General features: G+C 37.4%; 1 protein-coding gene across 3 annotated transcripts in view; it reads left to right on the top strand.

The window, feature by feature from the left end:
- Nucleotides 1–729: 729 nt before the first annotated feature.
- The window catches only part of LOC115155811 (nectin-4), a 35,744-nt gene continuing 25,950 nt past the window's right edge, over nucleotides 730–10,523 (top strand). For all 3 annotated transcript variants that reach the window (XR_003868137.1, XM_029702776.1, XM_029702775.1), the window contains exon 1: nucleotides 730–845. The gene's annotated coding sequence lies outside the window, so the exon portion shown is untranslated. The remainder of the gene's footprint in view (nucleotides 846–10,523) is intronic.

Raw genomic sequence — 10,523 nt, 5'->3', positions numbered from 1 at the left:
CTTTTGGGTTGCAGTACACCATAAAACCCACAGCAGAAGATGAACAAACAAAAGCAGCAGTGTGAAGGAGGGAGGGTCCAAGGTGTGATGAATGTGCAGAAGGGCATGAGACAAAGGAATGTGAAGTATTGGGGAAAATAGTGGTATGTGTTAATTGTAGCGGTGCCCATGGCGCTGGGGATCAGAAATGTCCTGTGCGAGAGAGGCAGGTTGAGGTTTCCAGGGTTAGAGTAGTGCAGAAGTTGTCATATGCTGAGGCAGTGAAGAAAGTAGAGGAAGATGGGTTAAGGGGGAGGAGTGGTGAGAGTAATAGAGATATACCAGTACAGAGGGATAGGCCAAAAAGTGATATGTTTCAGTAAAATGGGATTTTTAGCATTTATAGCAATGGTTATTAATTGTACAGCAGGGATGGATCAGAAGTCTCAGAAAATGTAGGTTGTGGTGGCAGTTGCAGAGAGGTATTTGGGTGTGCAAGACTTTACAGGGTGTTAAGTGGTGATGTCCTATCCTTTCAGGATGATGGCATGAGTTAGGAATAAATAAATTGAATTAGGGGAGTGGTGTTCCTTTTATTTTATATAATTTTGAAATTAGTGAGTGTAGTGTTAGATGGTAGGCATTTATTTAGTACATGTTTATGTATTTATTTATTTTTTTCAAGCAAAGTACAAGGAGTTGTACTCCAGTCTAGTAGGTGGCGGTAATGCAACAAATTGGATATCAACCGCCGTTAAACCTCAGAAGAAGAACAAAAACAACACATACACACGTTGGTGACAGACCAGACCTAGAAGAAGAAGAATTGTTTGTGCTATGGACAAACGTTAAAAATAAACTACGTGGTAAGTTGATGCCTATTCGGCTTCTAGTTAGGTGAATAGATCGTGCTGCGATCTGTCGTCGAACATCATATTTACCTTTGCCATGACTAACAAAATGTCTGAACGCCATTTTATTTTGTCGCAGCAAACATTTAGCCAATAAACCATTTTTAAGAAGGAATATCGACATAACTTCTAACGGTCTAAGTACAATTTCCCATCAAAATAATTATTATTGCGAGCTAATGTGACTCAAATGAATTTTTATATGTTGCAAGAGAAAAAAATACGCCATTATTAAACATAAAAAAACGTTAGGCTAAATTGGCAATTGTGCCGTTATGTGGCAGATGTTAAGACTACAAACCGTTATAAATGGCATATTTGCGAGATTGACTTTTCCTTTCAATGTTGCTAGGTGCTGTTTGGAAAAAAAGTTGACAGAGTAGTCTGAAATGTTGCAAAACTAGCAACAAAATTGCTAAGTTGGCATCACTGTTGAGATAGGCTACAGTACTGCCCTCCCAAGCGAAAAGGCAGTAACTGCTCATAGAGTGGAACTGAGAAATATGGCTTCAAAGTTTAATTGTCCAGCCAAATGAATTCTAGGGAGATTGGAGATGTAATGATCTGTTGCCTTACTATGAGTACATTTTTTTATTCATGTTGACCCTGACCTCTGGCATGACATTTGACCCTTAAACGACAGTTACTGTCTTCTTCCTTGGCATGATATGTTATAAATTGCAGGGTAAAACCAAAGCAAAGAGCAGTACCTGCCATTTTCATTTGTTAGTTTACTATACTTCTCATGTATGCTATTAATACAAGAGCAGTGTAATTACTGACAGTGTAAAAGAGTTGAAACTGCATCTGGTTTGGAAGATGGTACAGAAACGACCTGCTGCGTCGACTGTCAGCGCCAACGGTGATATTCTTCTTAGATTGCTGTGCCACCATGTGGAAGACCCATGTCCTCTTCTTATACTTCATCTCCCAATACTTTCCCCATATTTCCTTTTGCCTACCCTCTAAAATATTCTGAGTACATTGCCTCTTGCATTTGGGACCACATGGCTTACCCATTGGTGGAATCTTGGATTTCTTGTTTGATAAGTTGTCTGGAGTTGTGTCCACGGGCTCAGCTGCCACTTGTGCTGGAACATCCAACTCTGAAGGTGGATGATCATCTTCATCATCATCATTGGCAATTGATTTCTCATCTGATAGACTGATTTTTAAGGAGTCAGAGACCACCCACTGGTTCTCTATTTCTTCAAATAGTGTTGACACTGTGACTTCAGTTAAAGGGGGTAGATCAGGAATCTTTGGAATGTGGCCCTAAAACTCAACTGAAATAAACAGAGCAAATAATCAGGGACATTGATTCTATTCTGTCATGGATGATAATAATTAATACTGACATTTTCTGGTGTGCAAACATTTGATCATAATCCTTCTCAGTTATTCTATAACTTAGGATATAATCAATGTTGATTTTATCTTGTGCAAACATTATCATAATTTTCACTGTCATATCTCAGTTCATCTATTACTTTCATACCTGCTCCCAAAAAGGCTCTTACATTTTCATGTTTATTTACAAAGACAAAGAAATTGCATGGATGGACATTGACAGGAATTAAACCTAGTATTGACGTGGTTGTAATTTCCTAATACACCCTCACATGGCAACTTTGATCCGCATAGATACTAATCATTTAGACCACAGGGATTGGTGGAAGTCATGCAAAACTGTTTTTTTCCGCATTCATGTAATGATAGCACTGAAGCAGACACATTGAGCACACATTGGGCATGTCAAAGCTTGTTGAGGTTAAGATATTGAACGAAGAACGAGAGTGCAGTTGACGCCTTGCGAGGCATCTGACTTTGGTGAAGTTCAAATTTTAATGTGTATGTACAGTGAGGGGAAAAAAGTATTTGATCCCTGCTGATTTTGTACGTTTGCCCACTGACAAAGAAATGATCAGTCTACAATTTTAATGGTAGGTTTATTTGAACAGTGAGAGACAGAATAACAACAAAAAAATCCAGAAAAACATGTAAAAAATGTTATATATTGATTTGCATTTTAATGAGGGAAATAAGTATTTGACCCCTCTGCAAAACATGACTTAGTACTTGGTGGCAAAACCCTTGTTGGCAATCACAGAGGTCAGACGTTTCTTGTAGTTGGCCACCAGGTTTGCACACATCTCAGGAGGGATTTTGTCCCACTCCTCTTTGCAGATCTTCTCCAAGTCATTAAGGTTTCGAGGCTGACGTTTGGCAATAAGGTATAAACATTTGCACAAGATTAATGACATTTGGTTAATAAATGTTTATGTTGGGCATAAATATTTTTTTAGGGTTCAGCTGGGAGTATGTGCTGCTTTGTAGCTGTCCTTGAAAACGCAAATGGAATGAATTTTTTTACGTTTTATATGGATTCTGTGAAGATATGAAAATATGATGAATTGGAGATTTGATAATGAGATGCAACTTAAACAACCCATAAGTAGACGTACGTGGGTTTTGAGTTGGTCCCTTTTAATGGATCATTTAATAAAGATGAGATTTAAGCATTATTCAACTGTCTACAAAGTCTGGGCAATTGTCTCAAACTGATTGAAGTGTGTCCACTTTTGGTTAACTTACCTAACGATGTAACTATAAAACGCTTATTGTATTATTCTCTGTATGGGTACTACATTTTAAATAAAACTGCCCATAAGGCAGTATGAGAGGAATTGCTTTATTTGCTTTATTTATCGAATAAACCTTTTCCCATAAAGTTTGAGCGAATTTAGATGGAATCTCGACGTAACATATAACGTCGTACAAAGCCTAGGGTTTCCATCAAACTTAGTATCATTGTGTAGCAAATGTGATATGTAAATATGTCGCTTGAGAAAAGATCATCTGCTTTTATTACAAGGCGCAAGATCTGGTTTTAAGTCAATGAATGCCGATTTAACTCGTTGACTGCTAATCTATTCCTTTTGCGCATGTGAGAATCTCTGCAAAGACGCGTGTGGACCTGTAGGGCTATTTATGGTAATTGTGTGTTTATGTGCCCGATGTGAAGACCACAAACCATTGTAATTGGGATATTTCGGGATTTCTTCATCATTTCAATAGCATTGCATCTATGATATTGACCAAAATATATGGGTTTCTGATTGTAATTCAAGTATTGGTATGTTTTGCCTGGACAGATACTGCCGCCAGTGTTTAAGATATAAACTGAACGTTTTAACAGCTTGCTTAGTTCAAATTGAAAGGCTAATTTATTCATTATAAATAGCGAGGCGATTTCAATGTAATACATTGTCTGTTGCCTAAAATGGTCTGCTGGAATAACATATTGAGAATGGAGTTGTATTTAAATAACTGAATCAAATATGGGACAGTTCCCTACATCTAATGAGTTCTAATAATAGTGGATAGGTAATTGCGATAGAGCTGTGACCATGAACATAATTGAAATCTAAACATGGGTATTACTTATTGCAGGATACAATTGCAATGAACTGAGGTTGTGGGCAGGAAAAGGATCTGGTATTCTGAAGTGTTTTTTTTTTCTTATGGATTGACTGATCTAGTTTATATATTTGGTGCATTACATGTTACTTTTAAAGTCTTGGACATTTCATAAGTAGGAAGCTGAAAGAGAAGAGATAATTGTCAAGTTTGTTTTTAACCTTACGATAGAGGTAAGCGCAGAACGTTGTTTGAGAATGGTTTATATTTTTTTAGTCGTGCTCGCTGGGCTATATTGGTCTGTAAGGGATGCAGTGGGACATTTGCAGTAGAGGTCTGAATAGTTGAATCAGAAACGTTCTTTGATAATTACTCTTGCTGGGTTTTATAGTTTAGGTACCACAGTAAGTTAATGTATTCTAACATTATAATCTGTTTCCATTATGTGGAACGGTGTCCAGTCATTAAAGTGGATTGCAGGTTAGTTTTGACTATTGCGCTGATGAGACAGCACCATCTTTTTGAAGGTTCTAGATTTGTTGAACAGGTTTATATTTTTACTCAATTAATGCAACAGGTTGAAATGATTAGATTAATGGAAAGGATTACTGATTCCTTACACTGAGACATTGCGACTACATTTGCGACAGAAAAAAGTATTACATTTAGTGGTTACAGGAAACATCTAAGGCAAAACAGCTATTCCATATGTTGTTGGACATTGGACTAGTCATGTTGCGCGACTTGGAACCAATGTTTTGGATATATAATGACGGAATTAATCGAACAAAAGGACCATTTGTGATGTTTATGGGACATATTGGAGTGCCAACAGAAGAAGCTTGTCAAAGGTAAGGCATGAATTATATCGTTATTTCTGAGTTTTGTGTCGCGCCTGGCGGGATGAAATGATTGTCTGTGTTTGTTTGATGGAGTGCTGTCCTCAGATAATAGCATGGTTTCCTTTCGCTGTAAAGCCTTTTTGAAATCTGACACGGTGGCTGGATTAACAAGAAGTAAAGCTTTCATTTGGTGTATTGCACTTGTGATTGTATGAAAGTTAAATATTTTGAATAATTTAATTTGAATTTGGCGTTCTGCCATTTCACCGGATGTTGTCAAATCGATCCCATTAACGGGATTTGATCCATAAGAAGGTCTTGTTAATGCAGCGCATTATGTCAAGATCGCAGATTTTAGAAAAACAACAAATGTCGGTACATATAAGTCTATGTCGGCTGAAGGCTTAAATTCCTGTTAATAAATCTGCACTGTCCAATTTACAGTCCAATACTTTTTTCACCATGATAGGCTTGATAAATTCTCCTCTGAAGGTGAAATGTGTACTTACATTCTGAAATCTCTGTTCTGTGCAACAGTCAGGGTATATGCAGCAGTTTGGGCCGCCTGGCTCGTTGCGAACTGTGTGAAGACTATTTCTTCCTAACAAAGACAGCCAACTTCGCCAAACGGGGGATGATTTAACAAAAGCGCATTTGCGAAAAAAGCACAATCGTTGCACGAATGTACCTAACCATAAACATCAATGCCTTTCTTAAAATCAATACACAGAAGTATATATTTTTTAAACCTGCATATTTAGTTAAATTAAATTCATGTTAGCAGGCAATATTAAACTAGGGAAATTGTGTCACTTCTCTTGCGTTCATTGCACGCAGAGTCAGGGTATATGCAACAGTTTGGGCTGCCTGGCTCGTTGCGAACTAATTTGCCAGAGTTTTACGTAATTATGACATAACATTGAAGGTTGTGCAATGTAACAGCAATATTTAGAATTATGGATGCCACCTGTTAGATAAAATACGGAACGGTTCCTTATTTCACTGAAAGAATAAACGTTTTGTTTTCGAAATGATAGTTTCCGTATTTGACCATATTAATGACCTAAGGCTCGTATTTCTGTGTGTTATTATATTGTAATGAAGTCTATGATTTGATAGAGCAGTCTGACTGAGCGGTGGTAGGCAGCAGCAGGCTCGTAAGCATTCATTCAAACAGCACTTTACTGCGTTTGCCAGCAGCTCTTCGCAATGCTTCAAGCACCTATTAGAACATCCAATAGTCAAAGGTATATGAAATACAAATGGTATAGAGCGAAATAGTCCTATAATAACTACAACCTAAAACTTCTTACCTGGGAAAATTGAAGACTCATGTTAAAAGGAACCACCAGCTTTCATATGTTCTCATGTTCTGAGCAAGGAACTTAAACGTTAGCTTTCTTACATGGCACATATTGCACTTTTACTTTCTTCTCCAACACTTTGTTTTTGCATTCTTTAAACCAAATTGAACATGTTTCATTATTTATTTGAGGCTAAATGGATTTTATTGATGTATTATATTAAGTTAAAATAAGTGTTCATTGTTCATTCAGTATTGTTATAATTGTCATTATTACAAATATATAAAAATCGGCCGATTTAATCGGTATTGGCTTTCTCTGGGCCTCCAATAATCGGTATCGGCGTTGAAAAATGATAATCGGTCGACCTCAAGTCTTATATCTATTTTCCTATGACCATATGGATATACTTTTTTTTCTTTATGGAGTTATGGGTAGTGTTTCTAATTTTATTTTGACCAGTAGTGTTTTATTTATTTTTTTACACATTACTCACATGGGGAGTTGTGTCAAAATGGGGCAGGTAACAGTCCTCTGAGGTTTTGGATTGAAGTTTACATGCCTGGAGTGATATGTGAAGGAGTGTATTGTTGTGTTAGTTGTGTTTTTTTTTATACAAATCTAACCAGATTAGGTCTGCTGGATTGTTGGGATTTCTCCTGATGGGTTATAGGTCTAACTTCCTGAACCTGTGGCTCTGCGGTGAAGTTGACAGTGTGATGGGGAGTATAAGCCAATTTGAAAAAATGATTTCAATAGAATGTGTTATTGTCTTTACCATGTTATAGACATTGTTATTAAGAATAACTGGTAAAAGTAATAATTTTTCATTTAGTCAATGCTTGTCGGGATTTCCTGAATCAAAAATGAACTGAACTGTTCTGATTTGTTCTTTCCTGAGGTTATCATGAAAGGTGACGTATACCGGTGTCTTAATGCATGAAAGAGATAATTGGATCGAACAGTGTGTGTACCTCAAAACCCCCTCTAACCGGCTAAAGAAATGTTGTTCAATACGGCCCTGTCCGCACCACTTCTACCGAGAGACCTGAGACCTGAGTCCTGAGCCAGCAACCTGTATGCAGCATCTAATCGGAGCAATCAACTGCTTTTCTTTTTTTCATGTCTTTTCTCCCAGGAGTGTGACAGGAGTCCACATGGAGTGAGCTTGGGGAGAAATCTGTTCCAAACTTCTCTTATGTTGCTGGTATAATGGTTGACAAAAGGACAAGACTTAAAGGTGGTAACATCTCACCTGAGCCGTCATCATCATGGGTCATCCACTTTGAACTGTAAAGGTATCTGAAGAAGACAGAAGACGCCAGAAGAATCAGTGCCTGAAGGGGGGGGGGATTGTCAACTATGCCGAAAATTGATTTAGACGGGTCTAAAATTGTTTATTTTGGGGTATCAGGTTGATTGTAGAGGTCTGCACACTACATAAAATTATAGTAATAAAGATTAAGAATGCATTAGGATACAGATCTGTAATTATAATCATGATAAGAAAGTTAGGATAGTTATACTGTATGTTAATTTAAATGTACATTCTTGCAATGTTGATGTGTGTTAAATTCAGGGGTTTTGGCTTTGAGTGATAGGACCAATTTAAATCACTGAGCATTGTCATTGTAAATTTGGGTTGGATAATTAATTGGGTTTTGATTTGGAAACTGAATGATTTTTAAAACTGATGGATTAATTGGTGAATGGGGAGAGTGAAACTGATCCTAATCTATTTGACTTATTTCCATTGCCAAATTATGTTTTTGATGATGGTGATAATACTCAGGAACTGTAGAAGGTATGGTGTTAATGGCACAAAGAGACTATAGGAGTTGCCTTATAAGTAGTGGAATCATGACGCTTGTCTTGGGTCATGTTCATTAGGCACCAATGGAATACATATAACTTAAACCAGGAGTCACTCACTACCTGGATTTGTCCAACAAGATGTGCTCATTTTAGTTTCTGGGATAAAAATGGCTATTTCCACCATGCTGATCCATTGGAGTGTGCTAGATAACTAAAGCTTATTTTATTAAACTCCATTGTTGCATGCACTGCATTATGCTTTAAATATTTGCTTTTCACTGTCTATGAAGATATAGCCTTGAATCATATAAACTACTGTATGCATCTTGTTTTTCTTCATGGGTTCGTGCAGGTGGTTGTATCATGACCTCCCTAGACAAATTGGTAGAATTCTGAGAATGTGTTGGAGGTTGAAAGGGGAGACGGTGCTAAGTTTCTGGGGAGGAGGCTGAGCCAGTGCTTTTGCAGCCGGTTACGTGCAGGAACCCATGCAATGAGTTATTACTTTTATGCTTCTTGGTTTATGAAGAATATATGCAATTTCTACATGTGAATTCATGTTTTTAAATCTTGTAATTTTCTTTTAAATTGAGAGGACTCTCAAAATGGGGGAATGTGAGAGCAAAATTGCAAGATTATGTTATAATGCTGTAATTGCATCAAATGGTTATTTTATTCAACAGAATAGAGGGTTCTTGTAACTCTCTTGTCTGTGTGAACTGAAAGTGGGCCTCTGGGGGATTGAACACTGACAGGAGATTTTTGATGTCTTTGGGTTATACCGCATTCCAGAGCATGAGTTAATGTTTAGTGGAGATGGCTCCACTATGGTGGGGGGGGGGGCAGCAGACCCTGTTCTCTACACAATGAGGACAGTTTTTACAGCAGATACGGTCTGCTGTGAATTAGAAGTATCTTGCATACAAATCTTAACCTTGTGACCTATTCCATACATCTGTTTGTCATGTAGACTGAAGGAGGATGGACTTTGCTAAAAAATGCTGGTTCAAACCAGCTCGTTGAGGTCTCAGTGATCACCTCCAGGAGTGATTACCGACCAGCTCCATTACTGCAATAATTAAATAATAAAGTTTGTTTTGAAGAAATCTAAAAGTCTCTCCTTGTGATTACAATAATTCCACCACGTACGAGGCATGACTGTTGAATTTGGAAAAATCAATTTACGTATGTCCCCATTATCCATAAAACATAATCAAAACCTATTTCTTTCACTTACTTGCTGTGCTGTTTCGTTGTTCCGTCGTTTCATTCTCAACCAGGATTTCTATGGGACGCCATTTGGGTCTTTGCGTGTCAGTGTCAATAAATATACTATTTAACATAATTTGATGTGTAAAATAAGCTAGTTGACCAATCAGGACCTGAATATGACTGCGCATCACATAATTTAACATGTTCATACATTTTTTACGTAGTTATCACACATTGATTACACTATCACTAATTTCATATGTCACAACGATTTATCGACATGTATGCTATGATGCTGGTAAAGTTGTCTAGCGCACCTACAGTGCTGGTCATATAAAAAAAGCTAGCTAGCTCATGGATGCAAACAATATTGTTCCCCAAAAACATAGCAAAAAGACAATCTGTTTCAGTAGCTATAGTTAGCTAGCTAACCATATAGCTAGGTGTCATCTAAAATAACCCTAATTTATAAGACAGTTCTTATTTGATTAATGGACCCATCTATGTGAAGCTAGCCACAATAAGGATTAGCCACAATAGAGGACTTTGCGGGTAGCCTTCAAAATAAAAGTATGGTATAATTATCTTTGTATTCATTTGCGTCACTGTCAATGACACATTTATTTAGACGGCAAACCACAAATTCCACTATTGTGCCTAATCCTTATTGTGGCTAGCTTCACAACACATAACCCGGTCCGGTCGAGCTTCACTAGCCAGATGAAGCTAGCTGGCTGCTTATAACATTAGCTTTGGGCAATAGGGTTAAGTTGCTGAGCTATTTATTTTCATGAACTGAAGTTTAATTTCAATAGGTGAACAACACGTGGCAACAAGTGGCTACCTAGCTAATATTTATAAGGATTCCTAAATCATTGCTAAGAATAATGAAAATTACTGCAGTTTCTACTGGACATTGTTTTCAAGCTGCTTGTATTGGTGCTAGCTAGATACCAAGGTAAAGCTAGCTACCCCATGAGTTGCGGTCGAACTAATGATGCTTTATTACCAACACAGTGTTGTAAACACATCGTTTGTGG

Source organism: Salmo trutta, chromosome 20 (assembly GCF_901001165.1).
Source record: "Salmo trutta chromosome 20, fSalTru1.1, whole genome shotgun sequence".
Classification (NCBI taxonomy): Eukaryota; Metazoa; Chordata; class Actinopteri; order Salmoniformes; family Salmonidae; genus Salmo; species Salmo trutta.
Note: the sequence above shows the minus strand (reverse complement) of the source record. Positions and strands in the feature narration are given on the sequence as shown.